The following is a 26,443-nucleotide window of genomic DNA, read 5'->3' on the forward strand; positions in this document are numbered from 1 at the left end:
GGGAACGCCTACCGTCTGGGGCCGGCCCCACTGACATCACTAGTGATGTCAGTGGGAGTGCTTTTGGCTCTGATAGAGCCAAAAGCACTCCTGGGCTTGCGGCAGCGAGACCCTACCGCAGGGTCTCGTCGCAAGCCTGATGGTCGCGATGGTCTTGACCATCGCGACCATCATCATGGCCGCTCACTATAGCTGTGGGTGGTCACCCACAGCTATGTGAGCGGCCATGAGGCCGCTACAAAAAGGAGCAGGGACAGCCCTGATTCAGAGCGAGCGCTCTGTCAGAGCGTCCGGCTCTGAATCAGGGCCATAGGCTAAGTTTAGTGATTGTTCACACAATGCTGACAATGAATTTGTTATAAACATAACATAATTGCCCTCTGTATAGTTATATTATTGTCTCATTTGTAATATACTGTATTGATATTCCACACAATAAACTTTCCTATGCAGCCTTTATGATGTGGTTAATATGTATTCACTGAGTGCCTCTGTTGTTACAGCATCTTCACATTAGAAGTCTCTGCTAGCAGATTTTGTATTATCTCTATATATACAGAATAAAGGGCCTGATTCAGACCCGCTCGCGAGCGATATGCGCTCGCAAGCGGGTCGATGGTGGCCCAGTGTGCATGTGCACGATGGAGCCAGCTCCGTTGTGCACATGCGCGAGACCCGCCCACCAAAGGCAAACCGTCGCTCCGGGTCTCGTACCAAAGGGGGCGTGCTGTCACTCAACATCAACAGCACGCCCCCTTTGGTACGAGACCCGGAGCGACGGTTTGCCTTTGGTGGGCGGGCCGGGGGCGGTGGCTGGCCAGACGGAGGCGTTCCCATGGGAATGCCTACCATCTGGGGGCGGCCCCACTGACATCACAAGTGATGTCAGTGGGAGAGCTTTCGGCTCTGTTCGAGCCGAAATCTCTCTGGGGCTTGTGGCAACGAGACCTTACCACAAGGGTCTCGTCGCAAGCCCGATGGTCGCGACCATCTTCCCGGCCGCTTGCTATAGCTGTGTGCCACTCTAAAAAACAAGAAGGACGGCCCTGATTCAGAGTGAGCGCTCTGTCAGAGCGTCCGGCTCTGAATCAGGGCCAAAATCCCCAGTTTTGGGTCTGTCTGTTCATTCAGGCCAATCTCTTCAACAACTGGATGGATTTTGATGGCATTTTCACTATTCTATACAACATTGGTCATGGAATGTTTAGATGTATGAACCATTCATCTGTAACCAGTGCCGGATTAAGAAGGTAAGAAGGGGGCGACAGGGGCGGTCGTCCCTGGGCCCCCACACATGGAGGGGCCCCCACTAGCAGCTGTGCAGCCTGCACTGCCGCTAGTGTCCCCGCCGCTAGTGTAGTGTAGAGTGCAGTGAGCGTGGCCACACTACACAGTTCCAAACACACAGCCGCCGGCAGCTGTGTGTTTGTTAGAGCAGCCGATGAGAGTCAGACAAACTCTCATTGGCTGCTGCGTCAACGGAGGGAGCCGGATGGAGTTCACTCATGAGCTCCGCCTTCCGGCTCCCCCCGCAGCGTGTGATGATGGGAGAGACGTCATGACACTGACGTCTCTCCTATAGTGCAGTGGAAGATCCGGGACTTGGAGCAGGCAGTGGCGGGCAGCGGCGGTCGCTTCAGGAGCGGGGATTCAGGTAAGTTGTAAGTTGTGATTTTTTTGTGTGTGTGTGTTTGTAAACGGTACTGCATAGGGGTTGGCCGCTACAGGGGGCAATGCATAGGGGGCAGCTACAGGGGGCACTGCATAGGGGGCCGCTACAGGGGGCACTGCATAGCGGGGGCCGCTACAGGGGGCACTGCATAGGGAGGGCCACACAGGGGGCACTGCATAAGGGGACGCTGCATAGGGGGGGCCGCTACAGGGGACACTGCATAGGGAGGGTCGCTACAAGGGGCACTGCATGGGGGGGCTGCTACAGGGGTCACTGTATAGGAGGGCCACTTCATGGGGGCACTGGGGGGGCGCTGTATGGTCAATGCATAGGAGGGGCAACTACTGGCCCCACTGTATAGGGGGGGACTACTACTGGGGGCAATGCATAGGGGGGGAGCTACTACTGGGGGCACTATATAAGGGGCACTGCATAGGGGGGACCACTACTGGGTCTGTGGGCACTATATAAGGGGACCACTACCAGGGGGCATTATATAATCACTGTATAGGGGGACCACTACTGGGGGCACTGCATAAGGGGCATTACTACAGTGGGCACTGCATAGGGGGGACCATTACTGGGGACACTGCATAACGGGCACTGCTACTGGGGGAATTGCATAAGGGGCCCCCACAAGTTTGTTGCCAAGGGGCCCCCACAGACCTTAATCCGGCCCTGTCTGTAACAAAAGGGAGCTGAGCAGTGACCATTTTCCGAAAGCAAGTCTCAGAAAAAACTGTTTTTCTGTGTTAGTGACTGACTGCTGCTGCTACTGCAGGTGTGAGGACTGTGCACTGATTGGCTCTCTGAGACAGTGAGAGCCAATCAGAGCTAACAATGTACCCTTTTGCTTAGCAGCAGCCTAGATATGGGAGGGAGTTGGGGGCTGAGCAGGGTCACGTCTGAGGCAGACAGAGGGCGGGATGTACTAAGTAGTGTACATCACAAAGAACAGCTCTCTTGATAAGTTTAACACCCAGAAGTCCCTCTGGCATCCTTCTGTGTATGCGCAGAAGGATGTGGGCCGCCGGGGGTGATTGGATCCCTCTCACTGGGAGCACCTCGGGAAGAAGCCCATAGGCTTCTATTGGGTAACACAACCTGGAGATGATGTTGCCCACCAAGACCAAGCACTGGAATGTGATTTGTACATATGAGGTTTGTGGTAAAATACTCGAAAACTGCATTTTCGCCCTTTAGTACATCCTGCCCAGAGAGTGAGAGACAGCCTCCAATGAACCCATAAAGATGCCCTAATGCAGACATATCCAGGAAGGAAGGAGCCAGGGGAGGCATATCTATCAGGAATTAAAAAAACAGCCATCGGAAAACACAATCAAATAATTTCCATTCGATGGTGGCATACATCGGACCACCACCATCAAATAGTAAAAACACTACCATCGGAAAAAAAACATTGATGGTTAGTAACCATCAGATTCCAATGACCATCCCTACATTGAACCTGCAGGCGGACTCCGGCCACCTCTCCTCCACCATAAAGTGCTCCTTCTCCAGCGTGATGTTCCCGTTCAGCCATATGCCCTCAGTGAACAGGAGCCACATTCCATGGAAGTTAGCGCTGTTCTCAGACAGGGGCACCACGGTGAGGAAGCTTAACAGGAAGACCAGGAAATACAGGGTACATTGTGCAAAGAGGACATTGGTCATCGCTATGTTCGCCAGCCATGGGGGGGTTGCACATGGAGGCTACAGAAATATGCACATGACATGTTCCTGATAATGCTTAAGGTAGCTGCAGTACAAATCTCTGCTGCTTTTCCTGGCACAACCAACTTGCTGGCCCCCAACAGGGGGGGGGGGGGTTGTGATGACGATGGTGGGATGCACAGGGCAGAAATGAGAAGCAGGGGGTTGTGATGAGATGCAGAGGGCTGTGGTGAGATGAAATTGCTCCCTTGTGAAGCCAGAGTGGGTTGCTTATAGTTCTATATGTTGATTCCTATGGTAAGTCTTGACTGCATTATATAATATATGTCTGCTATTGACTTTCAAACTTACACAATTATAATATTAGACAAGCATTGTATTTCAATAACAGTGGCTGCAGAAACGCCGACTCGAGTTTCACCAGGGGATGATAATCAATACATCTTTTTATATGAGGATTTTCAAAATTGGAAATATTTAGTTCATAACAATAAAGTTTTATATATTTAATAATATAAAAATAAAATTAGGCATCAATAGTGCACCACGTTTAGACCTTTCCTTTTTCTCTTTGTGTGTACTGTTAATTAATTAGGGTTGGTGGTGGCACTTCATCATAAGAAATAGCTCTTTCAGTTATAGGTACAGTTTTATGAGATAAGACCACAAGAATAAAATAATAATAATTGTTGCAAGATTAACAAGTTCATAGATTGCATTATAAGCACACATAGGTGGTATTGTAGGCTATGCTGACGCAGAGATCCGTATGAATTTTTTGAACCAAAGATATGGCTTGCACAAGTGTGCACTGATAATGACGGCTATAAAACCAAGCATATGGAAGGGACAGTGCTGTTGCATAGATACAAACAATTTAGCATACTGTATGGGTGAATAGCCACATTTTTCTCCATGTACGCAATACAGGTGTAATTACAGCCGACATTCAACTCTATATCAGCCCCTTAGTGTTTAGTAACAGTGTACAGCATAAGAGAACAGAACATAGTGAGGACAGAGCAGGTTACGGATAGTTGCGTAGATCACCAAAATGCAGACATGACAGCACCGGGTCAGTCTGCCGGAGCATGCTGCAGAGACCACACATGGAGCCAGCGCTACAGGAGTCACTTTGAGGAGTCGCAGTCAACCTACAATTGGTGAAAGCTTCCCTACAGAGTCACAGTTACTGCTCACATGCAGCTGGGTCAAATACAGTAAGTATTAATATTGTAGGTCTGCACTTCGCACATAGGTCCTGATTCTGAGTCTCGCACACTGCCGATGTCGGACGCAATGGAGTAGTGTTTTTATTTGCAGGCATCTAAGACGTACGGCACATGTGTTCCGGTTGTTAGTGCACAGAGTCGCAGCACTGATTCAGAAGCACAGTGTCTGAAATGTATTAAATATATATTGCCATTCTTGGGCGGTGACAGGGGTGTCTAATTGGATGCATGGGCGTGCTAAGGGAAGACGCTTCATCGCTCTCATTGGAGGCCATACTCAGACTGAGAATCTGGTCTGATGATGCAACCAATGGTGGTGTCTATAGATGCTCAAAGTGGGTGTCTCAGTCCATGCACATTTGGGCCCATTGGTGTACACCAGGAAAGGGCTTTATAGCGGCATTAGCATAATGCTACAGCGGCAAAAGATGTAGACGCTGATGTGGCGGTGTCTGACCCACAATGATCCCCATAGTACACACTTTAGTAAATTATTGGTGTGACACTACCTAATCCCTCTGCACAATAAGGCTACTCAAGTAACTAAAAAAGGAACATTGTGCAACACAGACTCATGGCCTACTACTTGTTTCACTGGAACTTACTAGCTGCCAATCTGTCGCTCTTTCATTCCCTCCAACATGACCCCTTACACCAGGTACAAAATGCTCTGTTCCTGAATTCCAATTATCTAGCTCATCACAGGTGACTGCATACATTAGGTGGGGAGTCCAGGAGCAGAACACTGTACCTGGTAGAAGCGGTCATGTTGTTGGTTATGCTGATTAAAGGTCTGATTCAGAGATAGTTGGTAATGCAGCCGCTCTCGCAATGGTCATTACGGGAATATGCAAATGTTAATCTCAGCCTTCACCTTATGCGGGACAGTGAGATGGAGTGCACGAGTGGTGAGACCCCCACTTTCAGGCTGTGCGGTCAGTACATTTGTGATGGAGATTTGTAAGCACTCCAACATCGACGCAACATCTGTCGCACCATCGACATTTGCGGTAGCCTAGGGTCTACTCTAGAAAAAGCAATATTGCACAATAGTAATGGCTTCATGTAACACACTCTCACAAAAGGAATCAGTTCTGTGCAAATAAAATCTTACTTTAGGGTCCCCATCATGTTCAACTCTAAAATGACGGGAGACGCTATGATTGATAATTTTATTCAAGATGTTGCGCCTATGTTCTAAGAAACGTTGTCATGCGGCCCACATTTTGTAGAGCGCACTCACACTGTAATAAATAAACCACATAGGCCGTATTGCAATTAACAAAAGTTTTTAGGGGGTACTGTATGTCTCTTTGGTGACTGTGGAGGTACAAAATGTATCTTTATTCGGCATAAGACATCTATTGTGGTTGCAACAATAGTTCCCTCCTGGTTTAGACTGCAAGCACATGGGTTTCCTTCCAATTTCTGTAGTATACATACTGGGAGCCAAAGAAATCCTCAGCTTTTTTGCTTTTCTAAATATAATTGATGGTTTAGATAAATGGGTAAAGTAATTACACCACCGGCATATTTATGTGCTATATCTTCTCCTACATAGGGGCATATTCAATTGGGCACGAAGTTTAGCGAGGAAAAAACCTTGCGCCCCTCGCGCCCAATTTTGTATTACTGCGGGTATGCACGCTTCTTAAACCCGTGGCATCCGCGCTCTGAAAACCCTGCCCCCAATAGAATAAAAATGTTAAAAATTCTACACTTACCTGGCCAGGGGTCTCCGATGGTCTCCGCGGCTCCCGGTGGCCTCCCCTCTATCTTCGCACTGGAGAGGGGACTGCTGGGAGTCCCGGAGGCTGCTGGGAGGCTCCAGGGGCTGGTGGGAGGGGCAAGGGCTGCTGGGAGATGTAGTTCTCCCAGCGTCCATTCCGGCGGGCACATAGACACTGGGGGGCCACACACACCGGGGGTCACACACATACAACACTCATACACACACACTTACTCATACACATTTACAAACACTAACAAACACTCACACACACTGACATACTCACCCTGCTGCAGAAGAAGACCCGGCTTCCGACGCAGGATGCAAAAGAAGATGCAGAAGACAGCGCTGCAGAAGGTAAGTAATAATGGATTAATTAAGCTAATTGGAAACTTCCAATTGCTTAATTAGTCCTCAGGGGGGGGGGGATGCTGCCGGGGTACCAGAGCAAGACCTGCTGATTTTGCCTAAAATTTAAAAATTTTGCTTTTCTCGCCCCCAATTGAATATGCCCCATAGACTTATATTTTTTCTACCATCCAAAGTGGGGACTTTGAAGACTTTATTAATTTATGTGGCCACAATACTAGGGCACAAGATATTTATTGACTGTGATTTGATCTAGGAAACTACATATTGTAGAGTGCCACTTATATATTGGAAGGAGAAAAAAGATACACTAAGATTCTATTTGCACATAACTGTTTCCTTTTGTGAGAGCATGTTACATTGTATGAAGCCATTACTATTGTGCAATATTGCTGTGACTTTTTCATATATATTCTTTTACTGAATAGAGGGAATGTATGTCCCCTTTTTATTGTGATTTATTTAAATTAAAAATATTGTTTAAAACGGAGAGTTCTATATATTTTATCTTTATTGGAATATAGGTGCTCTATTGTATATCTAATTGTTATAGCAATTTATTTGCTTAAAGGGGAATTTTAAAAACACTTGAAAAGCAGCCACTCCAATATTGTTGAATGAGGTGGCGCACTATATAAACACAATTTCTATTCTAGATACTCTAATTCTGGGTACACACTAGAACATATGTCATCTGATCTGACGGATCGGACGTCATATCATCCACAAAGGCCAGTGTGTACCGGCTATGTTGCTGACTATGCCTGCTTCCGCGCATCATCAGTGACATGCAGGTCCGACGGGCAGTATCGTCTGCGGGGGCCATGCTGCCGAATGCAGCATGGCCCCCACTGTCACTCCCAGCATGTATGCACTTGCCGATGCCAGCACCCGCCAGTTCCCATCGTTAACAAGGTTGGTACACACTAGAGATCGTCTAGTGTGTACCGGCCTTAATCCAACTTAACATGGCCTCTGAAGCTTTCGATTTGCGTTTGGGAACTCAGCAGCGTTCCCAGTAACACCTGTGACAGTCCCCTATCATGGCCATGATACGGGCCCTTTTTGCATTCACTTTTGGTCACCTCCCAGTGTCCACCCTGAAATACCCATAATTTGTAAACCCCTTCACAAGAGTTAACGATGCCATCAGACACTTGAATTTGTATGTGCGTAATAAGAGATACCTGGGCTTTTCACGCAGTAGCAAAACATGGCTCAACTACATAAATATCGGCACTGCGTCCATCATGAATCATGCCCTAAATGTTTTTAACGTCTCTAATGTGCACGCACACTGAGCCAATATAGCTCATCTGCTGATATAGCAACGGGAGACTTTTAAAATGTGTAGATGTCTGCTGTTGCTCCTTAATGTATATAATAGACAGGGAGGGTGTCATAAGCACAGAGCCATGCTCCCAGTCTGAGAAACAGGTGATATTGCTGAACTATTTACAGACATATAAAAGGCAGCTATAAAATGAAAAGTTATTTGCCAGTGTGAGTATGAAATTAAAATGTTTGGCACCTACTTCATTAAAACACCACTCTACACATCAGTTTCCAGTGGGAGCTCTCCATATATAAACTAAGATGTACAAAGACCATATGAAACTCCCCTGAAAAGCATTGTGTCAACACTTTTACCTAACCATGTCTGTGAAGCACCCTGTGTGGCATTTCCTGAACTGGGCAAAAATGCTACACATAAAGGGGCTCATGCAGATTTTGTACTAAGCACAATTTACACTTATACCCCTTTTACACCAGAGCAAAAACCTGGGTTATTGCTGGGTCTACCCGGGTCACAGCTCAGTGTAAAAGGGTCCCTGAAAAATAACCCGGGTCAAGTGACCCGGCAATCCAACCCAGGTAGCTACCAGGGTTGGACCCAGGATGGACCCGGGTAATGGAGCAGTGTAAACGGCGCAACCCGGGTTATCCCACCTGGGTCATGCCTAAAATTAGCTGATTGGTGGTTGTGGAGCAGTCACCTCCCACTTTTTATGACCTCACAAGTTTAGCAGGGCAGACCCAGGTTCAGTGTGAACGGGGCTGACCTGAGAATAACCCAGATCGATAGTGTTGCGTAAATGATGTCTGATCTGGGACTGACCTGGGTTGGAACCATGTCTGAAAACTCAGGTCGGACCTGGGTTTTTGGTGGAAAAGAGGTATCACAGTACTGCATGTTTTTTTTTTTTTAATTTCCTTGTTTTTTTTTTTTTATTTCAAATTTTTTTTTATTTTCTGTGCATGTGCAGTAAGAATTCTTATGCATCTATCCCTATGTTGACTGGTATGTACTTTGCACTTACAACTCTTTATGTCTAGGGAGGCTGGACACATTTTGCTATGCAGCCAGCTCTGCAACCTACAGAAAATGTACAGTATCCAAATCTGTACACTGCTGGTACAGAATATGGAACAGTGGCCCTGATTCAGAGCCGGATGCTCTGACAGAGCGCTCGCTCTGAATCAGGGACGGTCTTTTTTTTTTTAGAACGGCCTCCTGGCCGCTCGCATAGCTGTGGGTGACCACCCACAGCTATAGCGAGCGGTCAGGAAGATGGTCGCGATGGTCAAGACAATCACGACCATTGGGCTTGCGACGAGACCCTTGTGGTAGGGTCTCGTTGCCGCAAGCCCCAGAGAGATTTCTGCTCTAACAGAGCCGAAATCTCTCCCACTGACATCACTCGTGATGTCAGTGGGGCCGCCCCCAAACGGAGGCGTTCACATGGGAATGCCTCCATTTGGGCAGCCACTCCCCCGGCCCACCCACCAAAGGGGACGTGCTGTTACTCAACATCGACAGCACGCCCCCTTTGTTGCGAGACCCGGAGTGACGGAGTGCCCGTCGCTATCCGGGTCTCACGCATGTGCACGACGGAGCCGGCTCCGTCGTGCGCATGCGCACTGGCCCACCATCGACCCGGTTGTGAGCGCACAGTGCTTGTGACCGGGTCTGAATCAGGCCCAGTGCTCTTTATTGGATATATTGTATTTAAGTATATGAAAAGTAACATCAATATGTCACTAATATGTCATTATTACATTTTATACTTACACTTACAGTAAATGAATAAACAGTTGTTTACCTGACAGATCTATTTAGGCATACAGTGCTAACAGGTGATGTAATTCTTGCCCAAAAGAGCATGAAATCAAAGGGGAATAAAGACTAGCAAGTAACAAAGAAAAGGAAGATTGTATTTTCTACAACACTAATGAGTTAGTGTGGAGGTAATACACAAAAGTATATTTGTTAATATAATATTTATATTTGCTGTCAACAATGGTTATAATTCCAGGTACTTTAGTATCATTGGAAATAAGGAATCATGGGCCTGATTCAGAGCCGGTCGCTATTTGCGCTCGCTCGTCCAGAAAATAGGGGTGGCTATTCAAATGAACCGTTCGCTGTTTGCGGTCTGTTCACGCCTCTAGGTCTGAACGAGCAAACAAAACTTGCGGTCGTTTTTTGGGAAACTACGCCCCCTAGCCGCTCGCATCCTACGTCATGTCCGCTATTTATTAGATTAATCGAGTACATCAAACAGGGTATGAGCTGCTCGCTATTCTTGTGGTTGGTTTTTGCTACCACAATTTTGCGAGCAGTTCTGGATAAAAAAAAACCTAGTGACGTGGTCAATGACGCTGCTGTTTTAATTATGCACACCCATAAAACGCCCGTTTTGACCTTTAAGCACGCCTGCGATCGGATCTCCACTCCCTGTTTTCAAGCACCTTCCCCTGTTACCACCCACATACGCCTCATTCTGTCACTCAAAATAGCAGGCATTCACTATTTTGCGAGCACATGAATTTCGGCCGCACTGACTGGTTCGCGCATGCGTATAACGATCCGTACGCATGCGCAGATGAGCGAACATCAGTCAGAACGAACGAGCGGCCGCTTACGAGTAGCTCTGAATCAGGCCCCATATTTCAGTGAAGTACAGTAGCATATGACCACAGTAAAATAGGCACTGTGGAGGTGCCATGGTATCAGTGTGTGGTAAGGGTTCCAGGCATTAGCGTATTTGTAATGGGTGCAGGGTGTGCAGTGCACATGGGTTCAGGGGTGCACACTCTGCGCCCAATGTAAACTTAATTTGCTCCAGCAGGTAGGTCCCTCTTCCTCCATGGTGCCAACTTCTAACTGATATCTTCGGGACATTGCAAGAATCTTTGCTCTCTTGTGCAAATGCGCCATCTCCCCAAATACCACTGGGACAGGATGGCCATCGGTGTGCCCTCCATTGATGGCTGCCATCCATGAAAAATACAGATGGAACCATCGATGGTATGAAACTATGGTTCCTGCTGGCCGTGGCACGGGTCTACTGGCTGATAGTCTAGTAGCTCTGCAGTGCAAGTTTGAAAAACACATTGGATCTCCACAGCTACCATCGATGGCAGGAAACTATCTGCATCTCTGCTATCGATGGTAAAACCATCTGCCATTGGCAGATGTCAATCAATCATTTCTAACTATTGCTGGTCGATGTCCATCCCTATCACTGGGAAGATGGCACTGCAGAGGAAGAGGGACTTGCTTGCCGGAGCAATGTAAGATGTGGAACTGGGGTGGGCAGCCCACTGCTCAAATGGGGGCCCGCTGCACACAGACCCCTACGCCTCTGGTTCCAGGTACTCCTAAGCTCTACTCTATCAGGCCCCAACACTGCCACTACTCAATAAGGATTGACCTGTCATTAACAGATGGCAACAAGCTCCTAGCAATTACATTTACTAATAATGTCAGGAAAATAGGAAATTATAGAGTAGAATTCAGGCTGCCAAAAAAGTTAATTTTACAAGCAACTTACAGTATATCCTTTCACTATTAGCCACACGTCCTAGATTGTAATAATTTCATGGGTGCCTAAAATACTGAAATTCCTGGTGCCCATGCACCAAGCTCTACATACCCTTCAGACTTAAGTGCTCCCTGTACAATTATTACCAGGGCCGTCAAGAGCTTACAAGGGCCGGGTACTGGGGAAGTGTAGCCAAATCTGGGAGGGGAAGCCATATCCTCTTCAAAAAAATTCTAAATACTATGTGCAGCACCCCACTCTGCAAATGGGAACATTTGTCACCCTCAGCAGCAACTGCAAAAGGGACACTGTCCTCCTCAGCAGCTGACCAGGGCTCCTGCTGGGCCCATCCAAAAATCTTGGGCCTGGTTAATCAGTACCCACCCCACCAGGTGTGTAACTAGGTATTTAAAGGCCCCATAGCAGCAACATTTGTAAGGGCCCCTATGTACCTCAAGTAACTTTGACAAGGAAGATGGGCCCCCCTCAGCTCTGAGCCCCATAGCAGCTGCACTCCTTGCACCTATGTTAGTTACGCCCATGCACCCCCCCTTTCGGCACCACGCACATTTTATTACCTGTAGTGATGCTGCCAGATGCTGTCCTTTAGTTTCAGTGATAGGCTAGGAGTGAGCTGTCAGCAGCACTGGTATCATCTTCCTTTACTTGTCACTCCTGCTTGCTCCACACCAGGTAAGAGACGGCAGGAGTTACCTGAGGAAGGGGGCAATGTTTAAAATATTGTACACTCTTCCTACGGGAGAAATTCTTTCCATCTGACTGAGTTGTGGATTGGTCATTTTTTTGTGTAACTAATAACCATGAATCCACTGGAACCATGTGAGGACGAGCTGCAATAGTAATGTGCAAGTTATTTATATTGGTGAAGCATATTGCCCTACTGACAGAGTGCCTAAGGTGTAGCATACCAGAAGCAGCAGAAGAAACATCTCAAGGTTAATCAATTTTCTTTTATAAAAAACTACACAAAGGAAGCACTGTTATATAATTATGGATCTTCTCTCCCCCAGGGGTCTACATACGAAGCCTTGGAGAGAGATAAAGTAGATGGAGATAAAATACCAACCAATCAGCTCCTAACTGTCATTTTTCAATACAGCCTGTAAAGTAACAGGTAGGAGCTGATTTGTTGATACTTTATCTCTGTCCACTTTATCTCCCTTCAATGCTTAGTACATAGACCCCCAGAGTGGAGAGGCCTAGGCCACAGAGAGAGAGCAAAGGAAAAGTATATGCAACTTTTGCTTTCTCAGAAGGGAAATTAGCTGTCAGAAGTTCAAATTGAATTGAGTATTGATTAAGGAATCATCTACAAATGTTTATAGACAATATATTATCTGTGCCTAGTCATTCTCTAATTTCTCTACATGAGCCAACAGATGCTATAGAAGCTCTTTCGGGTTTGGGCTATCAGAAGTATGCATTGTTGCCAGAGTATATAGTCACGTACTGTGGGTAGATTTTGTGCTATCAGCCAGTGTTTGCACAACCATAGACAAAGGTGCAGCATCTAATGAAGCTGTGGTTTTCACCAGGGACCCTGAAAAGAAATTTGCACTGTGCTGCTCCCTGTACTAAGGTTGTTGTCCACTTGACTAGTTAATAGATAGATAGAATAGAATAGGGGTAGCAATCACAAGCCACAGGGGTTAATCAATGAGAATAAAGAATGAAGCTGGAGTTGGTACACTGAGAGGTCTTAGATAAACCACAGGCATTACGCAAAAAAGGAGTTACATACAAATCCAAGGTCAGGATAACAGGAGATCACATTGAGGTCACTGGGTTTATGTAGAGGGAAGTCACTAACAAGCCAGTTCATGCACATGATCAAACAAATTGGAAATGTTAGTATGCTGGAGCTAGGTTGTAGCCCACTACTCTGGCAACCTTCTGCAGTCAGAGCAGTGTTCAAGTAGGAAAGCCAGGTTTGTACAGCCCTAGTGATGGCAGCAATCACGTAACTACAGTATAAGGATAAAGGGGTCTATTCATGTAGCTGTAAAAATCCCTTTTTCAGTGATAAAAGGACTTTTCACTGCTTCTCCTTATTCATAGACGGGGTCACCATGGAGAAATCTGAGATTTCTCCAGCGTTGCCCCTGTTAAGTATACACATTGCTTCCCCATAAAGTAATATGGGGAGAGCAATTCATAGAAGCACAGAAAGCCTAGCTTTCCGTTTCGCTTCTAAAACTGTTTTCTCCAACTCAGGTTGGTGTAATGTGCCTCCTGAGGGGAGAAAAGCAGGGAAGACAGCTGTCTCCCTGCTTTCCCCCTGTTCTCCCCACCCCCTTCACTGGCAGCAGCCAATCAGAGGAGCCCAGGGCATATGCATATGCCAGGTCACTTCCTCCTGACTGCCCTTGCTGCCCCAGTCCCCCCTCACTCTGCACTACCCCTGCTGCCCGCTGCCCCAGTGGTTCCCCTCCCACCGCAAAGGTGACTCGGCATATGCATATGCCGGGTCTTCTCTGTCCTTTACTGCCCACTGCCCTAGTACCCCCACCGCTCTGCTCCTATCTGCTGACGCCACTAAAGTGACCCCCATTCTGCTCCTATTCCCTGCCTCCGGTCTCCTACTCTGTCCTGACTGTCCTCCCTCCTCCTTCCCCCTCCTGCATCACACAGCCTCAAATGCAAGTTAGGGGCCGGCGGCTGGTGCATGCACATAAGAGGAGAGCCTTACCTAATGAAGGAGACCGCAGGAGAGAAAACAGCATCGCTAAATACCAGTTTGCATCGCAGGACAGGTACGTATACATGAATTGCTACTTAGACAAGCTAAATGTCGCATCAAAATGATGCGATATATAGTGATAACGATAAGTAACAATTCAATATTGCAAATATACATGAATAGACCCCAAAGTCACAAAAGTGCTATGCTATTGTCTATATTGCAGAAGCGAATGGCGCTGGACCTCAGCACTGCACACACAGAATTGGTTGTCTGAAGTATTAGTGTAGCATTTTTGTCCTTTAGACAAAGTTAATTTTAGAATTATGCAAACATTACCATGAGTGTCCCAAATCGATTGGGTTATCTGAAGGTAGTCAACATGAAACGACAGACATTCAACCAATAACTGAACTGAAACCGTTTAGAACCTAATAAAACCACTCCGAACCATTATTTCATTATACAATGAATACAATTGTGTCCAGTGGCTCACTTCCCAAATGACAATAAATGGCTATCTATTAATCAGTGAAATTCCTGGCAGCCCCACTGTCCAGCCAAAGTTGTAAGATTGCCTTTACCATAAGTGGAAGCTGATTGAATAGGAATTAATTAGGGAGCTTCACATTTTACTAATACAGCCAGGTGAAGGAGCCTCTACATTATCATTCAGTGATATCTAGTCAGTTTCCAGACTACTTGGGACAGGAACAGACTAATGGTGCGTACACACTGGGCGATTAAAGTGGACGACTGAACGATAACGATATCGTTATCGTTCAGTCGTCCACTTTATCGTCCATTTTTAACACAAAAAAGATGAACGATGACGACGACGCGCGTTCCCGCGGGTCGTTCGTCATCCTCGTTCATCGGGCTGACATGCAGGCCAACCTGACGACCTCGTCAGGTTGCTGCATGTCAGGGAATGGGTGAGAGAGCCCGGCGCTGAACGATATCGCTAATGATATTGTTCAGCGGCTGTGCTCAATGTCATGAACGACATTGAGCACAGCCTGCCGGGGACACACTAGACGATATCGCTCAGGGAGCATATCGTCTAGTGTGTATGCACCTTAAAGGTGGGTACACACCTGAAAGATATATCTGCAGATCGAGTGATCTGCAGATATAGCTTTAGATGATGGTCGTTCATACACACTGAACGGCCATCATCTATCCAACAGCCGTGTGTCTCGCTGGCAGGGAGGCGGATCAGGGGCTGCCCCCCTCCCCGCGGCTGCCGCTGTGTCTGTACGGGCAGTCTGCAGACTTCCTGGTACAACACTTGCCTATGGGCAGATATTTCTGCAGACATATCTGTCCATCGGCTGTGCAGCACAATGCAATATATCTGTGAACGACGCAGTTCACAGACATATCGTCTGTACACACTGGCCAACGGCCAGCAGATATATTGGCCAATCAGTTGATCAGCCAATATATTGGCCAGTGTGTATCCAGCATAAGGGGTCTATGTACTAAGCCTTGGATGGAGATAAAGTGAACGGAGATTAAGGGGTCTATTTACTAAGCAGTGTTAGGAGACAGAGTGAAAAGTGATAAGGTGCCAGCCAATCAGCTCCCAACTGCCATCTCACAGGCTGTGTTTGAAAAATGACAGTTGGGAACTGATTGGCCGGTATCACTTTTTATTCTGTCTCCTAACACTGCTTAGTAAATAGACCCCAAAGTACTAACTTTATCTGTGTTCACTTTATCTAAATCCAAGGCTTTCTCCTCACAATAAAAAAAACAATATATTCCATCTCCAGTACTAGTCTGCATGGGTTCAATACATTATCCGGATTCAAATATCTAGGGTTGGATGTATCAGATTCGGTATGATTTGCCGCCGGCAGTGGCAGCCCGACATAGGTGAAGATCCCAAACGTCGGAAGGTAAGTGTAAACTAATCTATTCTTCCCTCTAACCATAACCCTCCCTTAGGGTGCCTAATCCTAATGCCCCCCCCCAGTGCCTAACCCTAATCCCCCCTCTAAATGCCTAAACCTAACCCCCCCCTTCCCTGCCGCCTAAACCTAAGTCCCCTGGTGGAGTGCCTAACCCTAACCTCCCCCCGAGGGTGCCTAACCCTAACCCCCCCTTCCCCTAGCCTGACCCTAACCTTCCGTGGGGGTGCCTAACCCTAAGCCCCCCCCCCGGGAGCCCTAAACCTAACCCTCCCCAACGGCGGCTGTCCGCGCCCCGCACCCAGCATCCCTTCGATTGGGATGCCGAGCTCCGGTCTCCCGGTGTAGGTAAAATCACAGGCGTCTAGATTTCGACACCTGTCATTTAACCCTTGCCAGGATTTAGCAGTCGGGAAGCATGAAGCATCGCATCAAGCATTGCATTTTGAATGTGATACATTCCGATACTTACCGCATGAATTTACAACCGCCGAATGCATGTATAATTGCGATTAAAACCGTAAAGGACAGCTCTCTTTTCCAATAAGAGCTCTCCTTTGGACTTCCGGGTTTATGACCCGGGAGTCCAACTGCACATGTGCGGCCGTCGGAATGCTACGTAAAGAAGCCCATACGCTTCTATTAGGCAACACCATCTATAGATGGCTTTGCCTATCAGCTACAAGTTAAAAGAAAGTTTAGCTTTTCCGGAACTTGATACATATGGGGAATGCAGTCAAATATCCAAAAACTGCAGTTTTGGAGGGTTGACCACATTTCAATGTTAGTTTATAGAGCAATGTTGATTAGTCTTCACACTCTTTGCAACTTTTTCACTAATTTGAGGCTCATTATCAATTTTTAAAGAAATCTAAAACCGAAAAAGAAACAAAACACTTGAGGGTGGTTTTGCCAAAACCAAAACACAGGGGTTTGCGCACATCTCTAATTATAATACACTTCTGCACAGAGATGACAAAGGTGGCAAGTGAGGGAGGCAGTACAGTTGTACTAAGCCTTGGAGAGATATAAAATGGATAGAGATAAATTACCAACCAATCAGCTCCTAACTGTAATTTTTAAAACAAAGCCTGTAAAGTGACAGTTAGGAGCTGAGTAGCTGGTACAATTTATAACTCTCCAAGGCTTAGTACATAGACCCCCCGAGTGGAAAGGCCCAGGAGAGAGAGAGAGAGAGAGAGAGAGAGAGAGAGAGAGAGAGAGAGAGAGAGAGAGAGAGAGAGAGAGAGAGAGAGAGAGTGAGAAAATAAATAGTACATGCAACTTTTGCTTTCTCAGTTAGGAGCTGTTTGGTTGGTATGTTCTTTCTCTCCACTTTATCTCTATCCAAGGCTTAGTTACATCTGCCCCATAATGAGGAAGCACTATAACATATGATTTTGAGTAAGTAAGTTAGGAACAACTATAGATGCTGCAGCTGTGGTCCAAATGAATTAAAAAAAAAAAACAGTGTTTGACTAGTAGTAGGACAACAGGGAACCTGACATAAATAGCATCTCCTGGCCCCCGGGCATCTAAGCAAGTCTGTCTCGGTATTGGAAGAATAAGAACAGCAGGAGAAAGGCTGCAAAACCCCATACAAAGGCTCTGCTGTTTAGATGCTGCGTCTGTTAGTTTGTTAGTGTTAGTTTGTTAGTGTTTGTTTGCCCTTCTGCTCCACGGGAGGTTTCTGTCCTCCCTGAGCTCGCCTTAGGACACCTGCGTTACGGTTTGACAGGTGTACCGCCCCAAACTAACAAACTGTTAGTTTGTTAGTGTTATCACTACGGAACTTTAGGGCCTGATTCAGACCCGCTCGCTAGGATATGTTCACATGCAGCCGTCAGCAGCCAAAGTATGCAAAACCCACGATTGCTAGCAAGACATTAGCACGCCCACTCTGTCTTGCCGTGCGATCACGGTATGTATTTAGACACCCACCAGCCAGACACAAGATGCCCACTTTTCCTTTGTAACACACGCCATCTCCAGGAAGTGTATGGAACAATCAGTAACATCGAGTAACATCCGACCCATACGCAGCACTTGTGGCTGACCATACCCTACCGCAAGCACTGCGAGTGCTTCAGTGTGTAATTCAGCCATGTGACGTACCATCACCCCGTCACCATCCACAAATGGCTTGTTCTGTCACTCATTCTAGCGGGGCGTCTGTGTACAGGGTGCGATCACATGGACTAGTTAGCGCACATGCACTGCGTTTTATCCGCATGGCAGGTTGCAAACATCGGGAGGCTACGTGCGAATGCAGCCTAGCGAACTGGTCTGAATCAGGCCCTTAGATTACCGAAGACAGGTCATCAATTTTCCCAATTACCCCATGCTCACCTTCCCTTCACTTTCATGATACAATACATTACATAATAAAAATGTACATTTAGTTTATGTTTCTGCTAATGCCATTGTAGAAAGAATATACTGTAATTATACAGTCTGAAGTTTAGCACCTAATCAATTGCCATGGAGTGCTGGATTACTATACAGTATATCACTGTATTAAATAATAGACACGGTAATTATACAGCAATATTCATACACAATCATTATAACTTTCTCTCGTAGATAGAACAAAAGCACACTGGCCATTATCACGGAAAAAAATTAAGCATGTAGAGATGAGTACATTTATTAAGCAATATTAAATACATTGTATCAATGTCTCTATGCAAATAAATGCATTACCATTAACTATTGTGTGAATTTGTAATAAATAATGACTACCTTTTTTAAGCTTGTTACATAATAATTAAGCTCATTCTTTGGTAGTCACAAAATGTTACAATTTTTCAAGATGATATAGATTTGCATTGAGTATATGGTAATATTGGTTAATGACGAAATGAATGAAATATTTAATCTAATAAAAGAGCACATTCAGAAATACCTAGAAAAATCAAAATTTAATGATAATATCCCATTGAGGGCCTGATTCAGACCCACTCATTGCAGACGATGTTCGCTTATGTGCGCATGCGCAAACTAGTAAGAGTGATCGGAATGTGCTCGCTCGCCCTGCAAAGACAGCCCAGTGGAATGAGTGATAGGAGAGGCCTATGGGTGGTAACAGGGGCAGGCCAGTAGTAACAGGGGAGTGGAGTTGCGGACGCAGGTGTGCCAGAGTGTTTCAACGCCGTTTCTGTGGCATGCATAATTAACTGGCAGTGTTATAGTACATGTCACCTGCTTGAATAATACACTGAAGTGCTCGCTGTGCTTGCGGTAGGGTACAGTGCTGCGATCCGATCCTGAAGTACCGATGGTTGTATATATTTCCTGGAGATGACGTACGCTAGTCGGTGGCTAAAGACAGGCTGGTGGGCACCTGTAAGCACAAAGTGATCGCTTGCCAAGACATAGTGGGCATGCTTATGCCTTACCGTGCGAGCAGCTGCCTTGACATCACTTAGCAGAATTTCCATACACTGGGAGCGAGCGGCCGCATCTAGCGAGTGAGTCTGAATCAGCCCCTGAGTCCAATGCGATTTGTGGTGCTGTGTGCTTTGAGAGCGTTAGATCACACTGACCATGTTGGCAATGTTTAATGCTTATTGGGATGAATGATTAAATATTATCTGTACAGCAATGCCATAGCGCTGTTTAAATACAGATGCTAAATAAATAAAATAAATGAAGATGATTATTTGCGAAACTATCTAGTCACTTCGCAGTGACTGCTTCATAATAGACTCTTCCAAGTGGTGGTACTTAATACATCAGTAGGCTATATTATCTCAAATCAGAGCTGTCTATTCACATTACTTACTTATCACTTCCATATGGACAACTGCATGTAGATTCCCATTCCATTTTAAAAGCGATAAACAAAAGATGTGGGGTGTTTGTATTCCATCACATATTACAGTATATGGAAAATCTGACTTCCACATGTGTTAATGATAATTATAATAATAATGTGTTAATGTGTTAATGCTATTCTTTATTGTGCATATGACACCTTTTTAAATTAATTTATATAAGGATATGATAAATCTACTTTAATATTTACTACTTACACTGTCAAGCCATACCCCTTCACTACCCACTAGGCATAAGTATGCACATCTGTATGCCTGTTGTGTGTCTATATCTAAGTTCCCTTCCAAGGTCTAAACGAGAAAAAGAAGAGTCGCAGGGAAAATTCCTGGTTATTACACAAAGGTATGAGGGGAATAGGAGAGGGAGCTATACTATAACTGTGATTGGCAGTCCCAAATTGCAAGAGAATGGTGTATAACTAGCTATATGAGGATTGAGTTTAGTCGGTGGCATCTAGAAACCCACAGAGGGAAGAGGCAGAGCAATACCCAAGCATGTAGGATTTTCCATATGACACACTGGGCGAGAAGGGCAGCTAAATAATGGCACTTGACGTTGGGACTGCCCAGACTCTAGGATGCTTTTTGAACCAGATGAACTATGTGTGTATTATGTTTAAAAAATGTAAATACATGGGGTGGGATGTGGATTGGAAAGGTTTGGAATAGATTTGACATTCTGGGGATGACATTAATTTGTTATTGCATTGACCTGACCAATCAAAGATATATATTGGCCTGAACAATTGGCCAGGTCAGATTTAATAAGAGAGAAAAGATTAGGAAAATTGGCTTTACATAATTGGTGGTATTGTTTGGTGATTTAAACACCAAGGTATTTAATCTTAAATCGGTGTAAGTATAAAAGAATAGTTGTATTTCAGTGCAGACCATGTAGTGATAGGGAGTTAGAAATCTAGAACTTCTGTTTTCTGGGTATTTATTTTATAGCCAGTGTGTGAGCCATATTCTGGAATACTCGTGAGGTGTTGGGGGAAAAGAATTGGCCGGGTCCATGATAGTCAAAAGAATGTCATCCTCATAGAGGGCGATTTTATGAGCACAAATGGTGGCCCAATGGATATCCGAGATGGCAACATGACACACCTTTATTTTCACACTGAACATTCCTATCCATATGCACCTTAACCCCAGTAGTACCCCTTATACAGTACCCCCAGTATGCCGTTGTGGTCCCTCTTATGCAGGCCCATAGTAGTGCCCCTTATACAGTCTCCCCAGTAGTGGTCCACCTTATACAGCCCCCAATTAGTTCCCCTTACTCAGTGCCCCCAGTAATGGTCCCCCCAAATGCAGTGCCCTATGTAGTGTTCCCCCTTATGCAGTGCCCCCAGTAGCAGTCCCCACAATGCAGTGCACCCAGTAGTGGTATCCCCTTATGCAGTGCCCTTTATATAGTGTCCCCAGTAGTAGTCCCCCCGCTATGCAGTGCCCTTTATATAGTGCCCCCAGCAGTAGTCCCCCCCATGCAGGTTTCCCAGTAGTGGTCCCCCTTATGCAGGCACTCAGTAGTGATCCCCCCTATCTAGTGCCCCCTGTAGTGGTCCCCGCAGTGCCCCTAGCAGTAAGCCCCTTATATAGTGCCCCCAGCAGTAGTCCCCCCCCCTCCCATGTAGTGCCCCCAGTAGTGGTCCCCCTGATGCAGGCTCCCAGTAGTGACCCCCCTATCCAGTGGTCCCTGTAGTGGTCCTTCCTGTTATTGCCCCCAGTTGTGGTCCCCCCAGTGCAGTGCCCCTAGTAGTAGGCCCCTTTTATAATGCCCCCAGTAGTAGTTCCCCACCCAAGTAGTGGTCCCCAGTTGAGGTTCCCCCTCCCGATTAAGTGTCCCCTGTAATAGCCCCCCCATTAGAGGTCCTCCCAATAATGGTGCCTCCAGTAATAGTCCCCCCCAGTAGAGGTCCTCCTAATAATGGTGCCCCCAGTAATAGCCCCCCCAGTAGAGGTCCTCCTAATAATGGTGCCCCCAGTAATAGCCCCCCCCAGTAGAGGTCCTCCTAATAATGGTGCCCCCAGTAGTAGCCCCCCCATTGTGCCCCCACCCCAGTAGAGGTCCCCCCAGTGGCAGCCACCCCCGTTGTGCCCCCATAGTGCAGACAGGTTTTTAAAAAAATATATATAAAAACTTACTTACCTGAATCCACGATACAATGTCTCCACTAAAATTCTTGAATCATTTAGTAGTGAATTGATATAATTGATACTCGTATGCTCACCACCGCTCTCACATATACGCTGAAAATATCTGGCAGCACTCTTGTAAATAGTGCCTGGTTGTTACTTGTAGTGCGCCAGAGCTCGTTATGATTAGTGTGCAGCACCGCTCCCAAATACACCTGGATCTTTGGTGGTAGTCTGGTAAAGTTCACCCGTCCTATGTGGTGTGCCGGAGCTCGCCGACAAATGTCGTGTGGCTGTGTTAAGTCCCTACGCCACACTGTTTGCTGCCACGCCGGGCTGAGGGACTTAACACAGCCACACAACATTTGTCGGCGAGCTCCGGCACACCACATAGGCCACACTGTTTGCTGCCACGTCGGGCTGAGGGACTTAACACAGCCACATGACATTTGTCGGCGAGCTCGGGCAGACCACATAGGACGGGCGAACTTTACTAGACTACCACCAAAGATCCAGGTGTATTTTGGAGCGGTGCTGCACACTAATCCTAACGAGCTCCGACGCACTACAAGTACCAACCAGGCAGAGTGCTGCCAGATATTTTCAGTGTATATGTGAGAGCGGTGGTGAGCATACGAGTATCAATTATATCAATTCACTACTAAAGGATTCAAGAATTTTAGTGGAGACATTGTATTTCGCGAATTATTTGAATGGTTATAATAGTTGTTATAACAAAGACATTATTGTCATCTTATCTCAATAGAAGCTGCTTATAGATGTTATAATTTTTATTGTATGTTATTAAATATTTATTTATTAATCAGAGAGGCTCAAGTACATCTTTAAATCAATCAAGTATTTTCAATTAGACAGTCCACAGCAGCGCATTACCTCCTTCTTCTTTTTTCTTTTATTCACTGGGTGAGGTTTTTGTCAGACCAGCAACTGACATAAAGGTTTTGCAGCGCTATGTACATAATTTTTGATCAACTGAATTAGGAGTTCTGTATTATTCAACAAAACAATAGTGTTCTATTGAGAGCCAGGATAACTGAGGGTGTCTAGATGACTCACCTCAGTAATTTTTTACCTGAATCCACGCTGCTGCTGCTCGTCCAGTCCGCGACGCCGCTCCCGCCGGCGCCGCTCGACAGTCCTCCCGGGCTGGCGCGCTCAGCATAATGGGACAGACGTCATGACGTCTATCCCATTACCCACTGCAGGAGCCGGACGGAAGTCCGGCTCTTGCAGTGGGTGCTGCAGCAGTCAATGAGAGTCTATCTGACTCTCATTGGCTGCTGTTTAACACACGCATCGCCGCCAGCGCTGGCGGCGATGCGTGTGTTATGCACAGCCTGAGCCCGCCTCCTGGCGCTATTGGGCAAGCGCTCAGGAGGAGGGAACGGGCTCAGGTGTGCAGCACAGGACCGGCGCTGGAAGCCTAGCGCCGGTCCTGTGTAAATGTGTAGCGCTGACCTCACTCATTGCGGTCGGTGCTACACTGGCTAACTAGGGTGGGCAGGCCGGTACTGTGGCCGGCGGCGCCTCCCCGCGCTGCCGGTCCAACGGCGCCCAGGGCACGCACCCCGCCTGACCCCCCCTAGTTACGCCACTGGTCTGCTGTTCCCTGGCTCTGCCCAACTTCCACTTTGTAAAGCATTAGTATGCTTGTTCATTTCTAGCTACATTTGGTAATAGTGACTAGTTGAACAATTTTGGTAATGGTGTAACTGCTCTAGTACTTTTGGAAGCATGTATCTCATCTAGTCCCATTGACTTCTCAGAGTCTCAGTTCACATATACTGTCTTTGCCAGAGCCGTAACTGGACTTTTTGGTGCCCTGTGCCAGAAAGAGCATTGGCGCCCCCCTCATTTTGCAAAGGGACATGATGCACCCAAAAAAAAGGAATTGCCTCATGGGGAAGGGCCGGGAAGAGATAGGAGAGGCCAGGAGATGCTGGGGATGAAATAAGAGGAAGTTATAAGTGAGAATGATAATAAACAGAAATTTGACAGGCCCAAACAGCGCCCCCTGACCTGTGGTGCCCTGTGCGATGGCACCGGCCGCACTACCTTAGCTACGGCCCTGGTCTTTGCATTAATATCCCTGCTACTTAACTGAGGTCTCATTCCTTCTCCTTCCATTATAAATACTGAAAAAAAAATATTCAGCCTTACAATCCCCTTTTTTAGCATTTCACTTATATATCTAAAAGTCAATGTGTCCCCTATTTTGTCCTCTGCACATCTGGTTCCTTTATTAGCCTCATTCTACTGTACCAGATATATTACTTTATCTTCAGTCTTCTAAATCTGATGATATTTCCTAATAGCAATCTTTTTTTGCTTCCTTTGAGAACCAGATTGGTTTTCTTTTTCTTGGGTTTTTTTTTCTAACTTTTCTTATGCAACCATTTGTTGCTTCCAGTATCACTCTCTCTATATTTTCCCTGTTCCAGCAAAATGACCTCAGTCTATTCCAAGTGAATCTAACTCCTTTGTTTTTCTGCTGTATGTATTCTCCTATGTTTGTTAACTAAACCACACTAATTGATGATCACTGGAACCCAAGGTCTCTGCTGCCTGATGCACCAGACAACTGCAGGATGATTGACAGGAAATCATGGAATAAAGCCTGTGCAGTGTGGTCTTAAAAACATGAATTTCCCCAAGATTTATGAATTCTGAGCATTATCTGTGTGAATGTAAGTAAGGTATGTTCCAATAACATTCATCTCTGCATCAGTGTCATTAAGTGGTGCACTTAACAAGGTGATGAATGATAGAAACAATAGAAAACTTGATATCTACTATATACTGTATATATAAAAAAGAAGCTCTCCAGGTAAAGCTGACAAATCTAGTGATTTGTATAGAAAAAAGTAAGCTATTAGACCACATAGCGACAACTAGAGATGAGCGGTTCGGATTCTGTGGAATCCGAACTGGTCTGAACAGCGGGGATCCGAGTACACCCAAGCCGCGGCTCAGGTGTTCCTGTCTGACTCGGATGCCACTTCGAGGCCGAAAAACATCCTCCTAACGTCGGATTCTCGCGAGAGTTGGTTTCTATATAAGGCGCCGAGACCAGGACTTGCACGCTGCACATCAAAGTGGCTGTGTCCAGACTCACAAGTGGCTGTGCAGTTAAAGTGACTTTATGGGACACACTGCACACTGATGTATGCTACGCTATACTCTGCTGATAAAGTGGCTGTGTCAGACTCACAAGTGGCTGTGCTGGTAAAGTGACTGTATGGGACACACTGCACGCTGATGTATGCTGCGCTATACTCTGCTGATAAAGTGGCTGTGTCAGACTCACAAGTGGCTGTGCTGGTAAAGTGACTGTGTATAGGGGGCATACTGCACCCTGATGTATGCTGCAATGTAGTCTGCTGATAAAGTGGCTGTGTCAGACTCACAAGTAGCTGTGCTGGTAAAGTGACTGTATGGGACACACTGCATGCTGATGTACGCTGCGCTATACTCTGCTGATAAAGTGGCTGTGTCAGACTCACAAGTGGCTGTGCTTGTAAAGTGACTGTATGGGACACACTGCATGCTGATGTACGCTGCGCTATACTCTGCTGATAAAGTGGCTGTGTCAGACTCACAAGTGGCTGTGCTGGTAAAGTGACTGTATGGGACACACTGCACGCTGATGTATGCTGCGCTATACTCTGCTGATAAAGTGGCTGTGTCAGACTCACAAGTGGCTGTGCTGGTAAAGTGACTGTGTATAGGGGGCATACTGCACGCTGATGTATGCTGCCCTATACTCTGCTGATAAAGTGGCTGTGTCCAGACTCTCAAGTGGCTGTGTTGGTAAAGTGACTGTGTATAGGGGGCATACTGCACCCTGATGTATGCTGCAATGTAGTCTGCTGATTAAAGTTGCTTTGTCCAGACTCACAAGTATCTGTGTGTACAAGGCATGCTGATGTATGCTGTGCTTTACTCATGCCCATCTGTTCCTGTGTAAAAAAAACTTTCAAGAAGTTAAAAGTTTAAAAAGTAAAATAAAACCATTTTTTTTTGTGTGGCGTACCCCACTGTGTATACAAGCACCGTGACTCTTTGGGCCGTAGCCCACTTTGTATACAATTACTGTGACAAACTGTCTCTCTTCGGGGAATCTTAAATTTGGAACGCATGGTAAAACATAGGCGATACTAATAGAATATGGGAAAAATTAGTCAGGAACGTGACATTAATAAAGTAAGAGGACACAGCAGGGATGCTCGGATGCTGTAAATCATCTCAGGGTGGCTTACAGTATCACTGTCAAGTTCCAAAAGAAATGCTTTTTTTCGGAACTTGATGAATTTCAGAATTTCTAC

The sequence above is a fragment of the Taudactylus pleione genome, unplaced genomic scaffold (assembly GCF_031769625.1).
Source record: "Taudactylus pleione unplaced genomic scaffold, aTauple2 ptg000556l, whole genome shotgun sequence".
Taxonomy (NCBI): Eukaryota; Metazoa; Chordata; class Amphibia; order Anura; family Myobatrachidae; genus Taudactylus; species Taudactylus pleione.